The 10,789-nt window shown below is 35.2% G+C and overlaps 1 long non-coding RNA gene across 1 annotated transcript; it reads right to left on the reverse strand.

Moving 5' to 3' along the window:
- Positions 1–6,159: 6,159 nt before the first annotated feature.
- LOC125691641 (uncharacterized) lies at positions 6,160–9,119 on the reverse strand. Its single transcript, XR_007376190.1, has 3 exons — positions 9,069–9,119; positions 7,642–7,732; positions 6,160–6,438 (listed from the first exon to the last, which is right to left on the reverse strand). It is a non-coding gene; the product is annotated as an uncharacterized LOC125691641 (long non-coding RNA).
- Positions 9,120–10,789: the final 1,670 nt, after the last annotated feature.

A 10,789-nucleotide genomic window follows, 5' to 3' on the forward strand; every position in this document is an offset into this window, starting at 1 on the left:
ACACTGCTCAACATGCCTTGAAAATGAAAAGCTTGCAATCTACAACAATACTATCTGTCACCTATTATTCTTATTAGAACATACAGATATCCATTTTTCTTCAAAATGTGACCTTCCTTTTACCCCAGCTCTTTGCAACTGTTTGGAAAATCAATGGCAAGTTTACAATATCTAGCATGAAACTTTAATGCTGTAGAGAAGAAAATATTTTGATAAGCTAATGGATTTCAACGTCAGCCCTCTAAGCAGTTGTTACAGACAAATGATTTGAAAGACTATTGAAAATATACCTTTTAAATAAGACATCTTTCTGCCCATGCAAGGCACAAGAAACTGAATCATCCACAGTGCTGAACGACCTTTGCTTTCATTGCAAAATATAACCCTGCAGTAGAATAAAATCAGTGTCCAACTGTCCAGTGTGCCTAGACCTTTCTGAACTTTTCAGCCAAACCAATTATATTTCCTCTTTTCTATTTCTTTTTTCCACCAGAATATTTAATAACCTTTCCTGTCAGAGCAGCCCATTGAAAATGACAGTATGAAAAAAGCACTTGACCAAAGAACCTTCTGATCAACACTACAATAAATCCTGTCCTTTTCTTCTCTTTTCCTAAGTCTAATCAGTGATCAAAAACTGGGCAGTTTGAGAAATGCCAGGATGTAGTAAATATCATCTTGTTCTATTATCATGATGATTTTTGATTCCATGCTTCGATTACATCATTTTCAATTATTTCTAATGGAAGAGGACTTATCAAGTGGAAGTAGCTGCAAAGAGTAAAGATAATCATCAAATTAATGTATTTTACAGCAGAAATCTTTCTGTACTAATTTCAAAATCTGTAGATGTTGTTGTGGTAGATTTCATAAGAAATAGGAAACAGAACTGAAATCAGTTTCAAGTGTCATTATCCAACTAACTACCGAATATATATATATATATATATATATATATATATATATATATATATATATATATATATATACATATATATATATACATACATACAGGACTAAAGGTGGCAACTGGTATAGAAGTAACGGACATAATTTCTTCTGTGCTTTCATGTTAAACTTGATTGCTGGAAAAAGTAGTATAGATGCATGAGAGAATGAGTGTTGAAGTTCGTGTGAGTTCTCTCTAGCCTTTTGGTAAATTTGTGGGACCAGTTTACATTCCAAAGTCTTCTTCCCAGACAGTTGTGTTTGAGGAGGATCAGCTGTTATTTCTGGAAAACAGTAGGTTATATTCCCGGATTCTGTCTTCCCTCATATACTTTCTCCTTGAGAGTTGAGTAGCAGTATTCTCTAGTCTTTCGAATTTAAATAATATGAATTCTCCCTGGGTCTTGGTAGTCTGGGATTTTTTTAAGTAACATTCTCATTTTAGAAGAACACGGTAGAAAAGAAAAGAACGTAGTCCTGACCAAGTAATATATTATGCAGAGAAATCTCCTTCATGACAGTGTGCAGTGCTCTGAAAAGTCCTCTGTCAGTCTTGTCAAACAAAGTCCTCAGAAAAAGCTCTCAAGAATTTTCATAGATTTTCATTTTATACACGCCTCTTTTGGCAGGAAAAAAAAACAACAACACAATAACAATTTGTGAATGTAAAATATTGAAAGGCAATCTTGTAAATTCATTATTTTCTGATTTCTACCACTGAAGAGGACTGCTTTGGTTGTTGTCAAAGGTGTTCTCATATTGTTCATATTTACACGTAGATTATAATTTTCTAATTGTTTCATTTACATGCAGGAAGCCATGAGCAATCAGTGTGACAAAAAAAAACACATAAAATTCACATATATGTCCATGTATTCATATACAGCATGTGCATAAAATACATATAAAAATATATGTACATGTATGTAAAACACCTATAAAATACATATATAAAAAGCAACTCTGCACTTCTTTGCCTTGTTTTTCTTAGTAAGAATGTGAACAAAAACAAACAAGTGAAAAGTTAATGTCTGCAGGGAAAATATGATAGAGGCTTTTCATGGGATTGTAAGACCATAAGAAATAGATATGAGAAGGCCTTATCTGTTGTATCAGATAACATTATTTAAAACCTAGGTGAATGCATCCTGGTTTTAGCAGATACAATTTATGTGCCTTCTTCAAGTAGGAAAAGTTTTGCAGCTGATTTTCTGTCATTAAATGTAATTCTTTAACTAATTTAAAAGCTGTTTTCCTTAATGGAAACAGTTACGTTGTTGCTTAAACATAAGGTGACTCAGAAAACTACAAATAATTAAAATTAATTAATAATTTTTAAAATGTATTTTGCATGATCCTCTTAGTATTACCTCTGAGATTTTATATTGGATGGCCGCATATAAATATTATCCCTGAGAATGTGCTTTTCACATGTTTACAGTTTTATGGAATTTAATTTTATGGCATTGTATATATATAATTAAAATTGCATTTTTATGTAAGAGCTAAAGGACATTTTCAAAAAGGCACATCCAAATAATCTTCTCACAGCAACTGACTAAATATTCGTGGTGACTCTATTAAAATGAATTCCTAGGAGGAATCATATCAACATTGTGTGAATTTTACCTCATTTTACTTGACTACTGAAAAAAAGACAGGTACAAAAAAGACAGAATCACAGAATCACAGAATTGTAGGGGTTGGAAGGGACCTGCAGAGATCATCGAGACCAACCCAAAGAATTGGAAAGAGTCCAGTGGAGGGCCACAAAGATGGTGAAGGGCCCGGAGCATCTCCCCTATGAAGAAAGGCTGAGTGAGCTGGGTTTGTTTAGCCTTGAGAAAAGATGACTAAGAGGGGACCTGATCCAGGTTTATAAACATCTGAAGCGTGGGGGCCATAGTGGTGAGGACAGACTCTTTTCAGTGGTGAGTGGAGACAGGACAAGGGAAAACGGACATAAGCTGCAGCACAGGAAGTTTTGCACAAATGTGCGCAAGAACTTCTTTACAGGGAGGTGACGGAGCACTGGAACAGGCTGCCCAGGGGGGTTGTGGAATCTCCTTCTCTGGAGATGTTCAAGACCTGCCTGGATGCCTACCTGTGTGACCTGGTTTAGGGAACCTGCTTTGGTAGGGGGTTGGTCTCGATGATCTCTGCAGGTCCCTTCCAATCCCTACAATTCTGTGTGATTCTGTGAAAATATATCAGCAGGTATCTTTAACATTATTTTTCTGTTCAGTAATAAAAATATTCTATTAGAATTTTAATGTTTCAGTGGAATAACTGAAAAATTAGAGAATTATAACATTATGAATAAATGAACTTTAACCTTTTGACTTGGTCATTTAAGATACTTTTAACATTGTTCATGTCTTTCAGCTTATATTAAAGTTGGGTCAACTGTCATCTGATTTTAAATTCATTCCTTAAATTTATTTCAAGTTATCATCAACAACACTGATTACTTCCAGATGAGGTTCAAAACTGGATTTTGAGGAATCTAGTCTCTGCGAAGTAGTCCATATGGAATGATGCATGTAAATCTAAGTCAAGCAACACAATAACTTTATTGAACTTCTGACGCCTGCTTCTGCTGCAATAGTGGTATTACATTTAGTTTTAGTGAGGCTTATGAATGAAATTTTTGAGCTAGAAATTTGAGAATTAAAGCATAGCACTCTTTTGCAGGAGAGTAGTCCATGAGCTTGATGTTCCTAGGAAGCATATCTGCTCCATCAGCAGATCTGTGTATGAGATTCACAACACTTCAAGCTATACAGAATCACAGAATCACAGAATGGCCTGGTTTGGAAGGGATCTCAAGGACCATGAATCTCCAATTCCCTTGCCACAGGTAGGGCCACCAACCTCCCCATTTGACACTAGACTGGATTGCCACGGTCCCCACCCAATCTGGCCTTGGAACACCTTTAGAGATGGGGCATCCACAACCTCTTTGGGCAGCCTGTTCCAGCACCTCAGCACTCCCAAAGTAAAGAAAAACAAACAACAGAAAACTCTGAAGACAGATACTTTTTTTTTTTTTTTTTTTTAATTTAAGCACCTAAACTTAGATCTGAATGTGGTGCTTCATGGAACTGGCAAGCATAACCCATAACTGTCCTTAAATCAGACAAGAATGTGAAAAAAAAAACCAACCTATTTCTCTAATCCTGTAGGCCTTGGGCTTATAAACATTCAGTGTTGATAGTTTCACATACACCCAAGAAAGTTAAACAAAGTTTATATCCACTGGAGGTATTGCTCTTCAGACCTCTTAAACACTACATGGGGAGAGAGAGAGGCCATTTGAAAAGGGTCCTTTGCCCAGGGCCTGAAGAAGTGAACTCAAAAATTTCATCAGTGAAACACAGATGTTTTCCAAAACTCACAGCACTGACATCTATATTTGTCTCTTTTCCTTAATCTGAACAAAAGGAAGAAAATGAAGTTTGGGCAAAACACCCAAAACAATCAACAACAAAAGGCAATAGAAAATTTAAATTGGCAGTTGTCAAAACTTTTGATGCCTAAGATAGGAAATTGTTCATATGTATTTTTGTGACATTGCAGAAAATCTGTAACAACTTACATCCCTTCTTTTTTACTTAATTATCTGCAGTAATGTTATTTCTTGTCTATTTTTATCTTGTCGCACATATGGAAGATTTTCCATGTGTTTTATTTATAACTTTTCGTCACAAAGTAGATGTAACCAAAATGCAGAAAAATTAGGAGGGAAAAATACAAATAAGAAGACTTTAGGCCAATGAAGATTATGTTACCCCTCAGAGTTCACAACTCACATTGTCTCCATCTGCAGTAATTGTTTTATCAGGACTAATGGCCACTTGGAACTTGCCTTTGCTAACTTTTCATTTTACTGTATGAAAAGCCCCTTTGACTTTTGGAATATGGTCTATGAAAATAACTTTAAGACCTGAACATTCTCTCAGAGGAAAGTTTTAAGACCCAATAAGAGGAGATGTTGGTAGATCTGTTTCTAGTTTCTGCTTTCATAAATCATATGGTATTAATATTTCTGCTTATTAATGTATATAAGGTGCAGATGCATTCATAAATATTTATAAATACACTTTAAAACGTATATGCAAATTAACATATACTATGATTAATTACTCAGATTAAGGTGTTCTTGCCCTTCTACTCTACATTTTTGAGGCCTCACCTAGAATACTGCTTCCAGATGTGGAGTCCTCAGTACAGGAGAAACATAGATGGGTTGGAGTGTGTCCAGAAAAGGGTCAAAAAAATGGTCAAGGGGATAGAACGCTTCTCCTGTGAGGTCAGGCTGAAAGATCTGGGGATGCTGAGTCCGGAGAAGAAAAGGTTGTAAGGTGACCTGATAGCTGCCTTTCAATTCTAAATGGGAGATGTAGGAAAGAAGGAAACAGACTTTTTAGCATGGTCTGTGGTGACAGAACAAGGGGAAATGGTTTCAAGCTTAAGGAGAGTAGATTTAGGTTAGATATAAATAAAAAATATTTTATAGTGAGATTGGTGAGGCACTAGAACAGATTGCTCAGAGATACAGTGGTTGGCCTGTCCCTGGAGACATTCAAAAAGAGGCTGGATCAGGCCCTGGGCAGCCTTATCTAGTTTTTGTGTCCTTGTTCATTGTACAGGAGCTGGACTAGATGATCTTTAAAGGTCACTTCCATCTCTAAGGATTCTATGATTCTAACACAGCAATATATAAGTATACAACCAGTGCATATTCTATTCTGCTATTGTATTCTATCATTCTATCATATATCTAGCCTCAAATATAATTTTCAATATTATCTATATCCATTCCATTAAAGTGTAGAACGTGTTATAATAATTTCTTTTCTGTAGGGTGTTTTTTTTTTTTTTTTTTTTTTTTTTTTTTGCAGTTGAATCTTTGACATTTGCACCTTTAGAAAATCACCAGGGCAGGTGATAATCACTGCTCTGAAATGGCTCCGAGAAGCTGTTTGGAAGGCTCCCAAGAAGAACTAAAGACAGATATCATTTGGTGGCCAAATGAGTGTTTTGACATCAGTTATTGGCTCACTTTGGAAACAGCTGAGATGAAGCCAAAGACTTGCCTAGAATACGCTGTTTCCAGTATGAGCTGGAGTATGATGCAAAGCAAATGTAGATTTTCTTTGGAAAAATCAATTGTGATCTTCTAAAGAAAAACACTTTTTTCTATGCAGCTTAATATAGAAGTTTATTGGTGAGCATTTCTTTTCTGTAAAATCTATTTTTGAAGATTGGTACATACTGTACGTAACATAAAACACGTAATATTAACGAAAGAGAACAAGCTTTGAGAAACTTGAAAGACATCCAATATGAGCTAAGTTTGTTATTACATGATCAAGTCCTAAAACTGTCAATGCTTTTTCTGAAAGTTTTGCTGCTTCCCTGAGTACAACACTGCAGCAGAATAAGATGCTTGACTTGAAGACTTCAGATCACTGGCAGTAGTCACCTCTGTAACGCAGGAACATGCAATTACTCTATTAAAATAAATCACAACTCCTTGCAAGGCTACAATATTAAACAAAAAGGTCTCTAAAATAAGTTGATTAAAGATTGAAGGGTAGACTTCTAAGCATAAATCTGTATGTGATATTTTGAAATATTAGTTATTCTTGAAAGCAGTAAAACTAGATAAGACAGCAAAAGTCTTAATGATGATCTCTTAACAAAATAGAAATCTTTAAGAAAAATGATAGCACTGAGGAAAAAAAAAAGATGATATTTTTTTCTTTTCTTTTGTTTGGACACCTGAACCATGATGACATATCTTTCACTTACTTTGAGTGAAAGTTGAGTGCACTGTTAAAATTTTATACAAATATTTTAAAACAGCTATTTTGAATATATCTGCTATGATGATCTGAACATGTCCTATTGTATATATATATGGACTAATTTTAGAAACTGTTTATTATTTGAGATCCTGAAAATTAAATTTACATGGAAAAAATAGTAATTTAATGACAATCATATTCCAAAAAGAGTAATGATGAATATTATGTGAATATTCACCCAACTGTAGTGGAGAAATATGTATATTCCACAACATGAAAGGAAATCTGAAAAGAATGTTATATTTTTCTCCAAAATTCACACTTTGTCCTCTGTATTATCAGTTAATTTGGGAAATAAAGTAATTTAAAAACTTCAACAGGAATTTTTGAAATTAAGTCAAAGAAAATAATAAGAGAAAATTCATTATTTATTAACTGGAAGGCCTAAAAGATCTTATGGATTTCCAGAATTCTTCCCTATGGAGGTTTGCTTTCATACTTGCATAAAGAATGACACCCCGAGAAAGAAAATGGATGAACTGTACTTAAATTCTGATATCTAGCCTTGCAACTGTTACATGCCTGAACAGAATGCTCAGACAGTAACATCTGGTTTTCAAGATGAAGATTAATTATTTATAGATTTAAGCTCCAGGAGTTTTTATGTAAAGAGCCATAGGCAGGATTAAATACTTGGGATTTAAAAGTTAGCCATAAAACCATTCACCTTCTTTTAACCTGGTATGGAGAAGAAGATTTCACCTATTGGTCATTCTTCAATTTTTTTTATGAAACAATTTGTCTAGAGCATGTTGAATCCTATAAAATGGTTTCTCTTTTATTTTTTTTTTTTTTAATTGAAAGTTAAATCAGCCCCTACTTGTTATAATTGTTTTCCTCTTCTTTTGTTCTGTTTGATGAAATCTATTTGCTTCCCACAGCTCTTCAGTCAAAATGTTTCTGCGTAAGAGCTGAACAAAATGAGGAAACAGATTGTTACAAAAGCTAATAGCAATTGCAGCAAGTAGTGATCAGATTGATCTGAGTAAGATAAGAAAATACAGATTTTCTGAGTTTAAACAACGATATTTTCATCTTGCACAAGAGTTTAAACTCATCTCTATGACTTAGAGGTGAACAAGATATAGCGCAAAAGAGCACTCCAATATCTGATGTAAAGATACTTAACACTGAGCTCACTGGGAGGATAATCAGGTGCCACTGCTGAGGCTGCAAGGCTGATACCTGGCCTGTGCTAAGCAGATGAAAGAATTATGAAACAACAGCAAGATAAATAGAGCTACAGGTGACATGTTAAATCAGTATTGCCACAGAAAATGTGTTTATGTAGTTGTAAGGATCAACTTAAATAGGTAGTAGTTTGTGAAGGGAACTTTGCCAGGAAAAAAGCAACAAAAACAGCAACAACAAAGGCTAAACCAAAATAAAGAGAAATATATTTATTCTTAGGCAGGAAAAGGTGACAGACATTTCCAATATGTGAGGCAGGTAATTTATCTTAGATTTCTGCTAGGCACCACCATTGTTGGCAGTTTGTGAAGTACAAAGAGAGAAGGTCAGGACTCCCCTGGAGAAGATCAGCCCAGGTATAAACATGCTGCTAGCTGCAGAGCCCCATGTGTTTTCAGAAGCATATCAGATGGAGAAAAATGGCAAGTCAGTAATTGCAAAAAAATGTTTGTTGTGAATTTCGCTCTTTCTCTCTGTTTTATGTGCAGCTCTCTTTTGTTTGCTTGTATTTGCCATTTTGACTGTTAACTGGAAAGCACATATAGAAAAGGTCAGAATTCCTCTTGGGATAAATTGAGCAAAATAAGTAGGAAACTCTTTTCCAATGGTCACAAGATTCAATTTTTAAAGTATACAGGACGATAAAAATCAGGAAATAAACAACATCAGCATCTCCAGAAAGAGTTATAGTTATCATCAGCTATTCTTTATACCTAGTTAGGTTAGGTAGACACCATAGTCTTCGGGGTCTAGAGCCCTTTTTGATCTGCGCTAAGTAGTAAAAATATCAGCACATTTCTATTTCTTGCAATTTTGTAAGGTTGTCCCCACAAAGCATAAGAAAACAGGTGATTTTCTGATTTATCTTAGAGCAAAAGCAGGTCAGAAACCATAAACAAACTGTCTACACATGTGTATAATCAAGATGTTATAATCACAATATAATTGTATAATCAATAGATATCAAGATGTTATAATCACAATATAATCAAGAGAATTAGGCAAAGTAAACAACAATCACAAAAGAGAATAAGTGGAAGAAGTGGAAGAGCTTACCCTTTGACTGAGGTCACCAGAAGACACCAAGAGCAGTGATCTCCAGAAGAGAACCTTCCCCACTTGTAGGCAGCTCTTAAATGGGTTTAGGAGGGGTGCAACCAGGCTCCACCCCTTCCGGCAGCACAGGTGAATTGCCTTCACCTGTGCTCCTGTGCCTGACTCATGGCTCGCCTCAGGTGATCAACCAGAGGTTCAGGCCGTGACTCAGTAATTCCCATACAACATGGTTTTGTTGTTTGTCAATGTTATTTTGCATTGTAACATCATGCAGTGCACTAGGAGTTAAAGAGTTAATGCTGCAGTTCTGTGGATTGTCCATATTTCTAGTATCTTGGTCTCAGAAGAGAAGAATGAATTACAACTCCCAGAAGACATCATTTTTCCATTTCCATTTTCATTCTTTCCTGCACCTTTTTTGGGGGGGCCTGAGTCCATGAGTCCCTTTTCGAAGAACTTGGCTAAACCAGGCCAAACTGTGACTATAACTGACTTCATACTAAAGATGATTAAAAAAAACATTTCACTGCACCAACTAAGCTTTATAGAGTCCATCCAGAAATGGCTTGTGATAAATTTCTGAAAATAGACGTGAAAACTGTCACTTGTTACCTGTCTAGCTGAAGGAAATGTAGCCCCTGGGGGAAAATCTGGCCAATTTTTTTTTTACTTTAGTAAAAAGAGTAATTTTTAACTCTTTGAAATTCTGTTGTATTGTAAAATCAATAAAAAGGTTAGTTTATCATCCTAGTCATCATCTGGGAACTCAATCTAAGAATGACATTACTGTCAGTGACATGGTTCCATATGTCTACAAAATATAGAATTAGCTAAATGGGTACATATCGCAGCAATGCTGATCAGCACTGCAGGTCTGAAGGAAAAGTGTTCACATAGGCTTTCCAAGACATTTGTTATATAGATGTATTACAGCAACCTGTGAAAACTCATTCTACATTGAATGTTCAAATACTGAGAGCCAACTACAGCTCAGTGTATAAACCCACAGTATATCATTTCTTAAACAAACAAACAAGAAGACCAGACTTTGCATGTTCCTCTAAGCTTGGTGATAGATGTGAGGAGAGCTCAGGTAATGTACTTAGGAGGACACTGGAAAATTCAACTACTAATAAAATATTACACTTACATCTATCAGTGAAGGTCTGATTTCCTAATTCCACATGAGCTGTGCAGTTGGGCATGGCCTTAGCTATTCTCATTATTATCTCTTGAACATTGATCTGTAGTACCAGCATGAAGTAGATAAGAAATAAGCTAATCTCTGAACATGCTCCTTGTTGCAAACTTTGCAATTATAGGCTATGCAATAAAGCAGGAGGTGAGCAAAAATGTTGGGTAGCAACAATCAGGGAGGTGTTTAGAAATGCAAACAAGGAAAGAATATAACAGCAAAACAGCAGGACTGATCATACAAGGTGGTATTTATCTGGTTCTGATGTCAATGGTCACTACATCATTGATTCATCCTGGGTTGTACATTATAGAATAAATGTGTCATTAACAACTCTGTTATATATTACTTCGCCTCCACATTGTGCTTCATTTCTTGGGCACCTTTAGAAGGAAAACAAGAAATTGGGGAAAAAAATGTCTTAAACTAAATGAAAATTATGGAAGAAGGTTTGTATTTTTTAAATTAAGAAGTTAATATAATTTAATTTTTAGTACTGTCTAATAGTCTCAAAGCTCTGGCTAAT

This window comes from Lagopus muta, chromosome 4 (assembly GCF_023343835.1).
Source record: "Lagopus muta isolate bLagMut1 chromosome 4, bLagMut1 primary, whole genome shotgun sequence".
Classification (NCBI taxonomy): Eukaryota; Metazoa; Chordata; class Aves; order Galliformes; family Phasianidae; genus Lagopus; species Lagopus muta.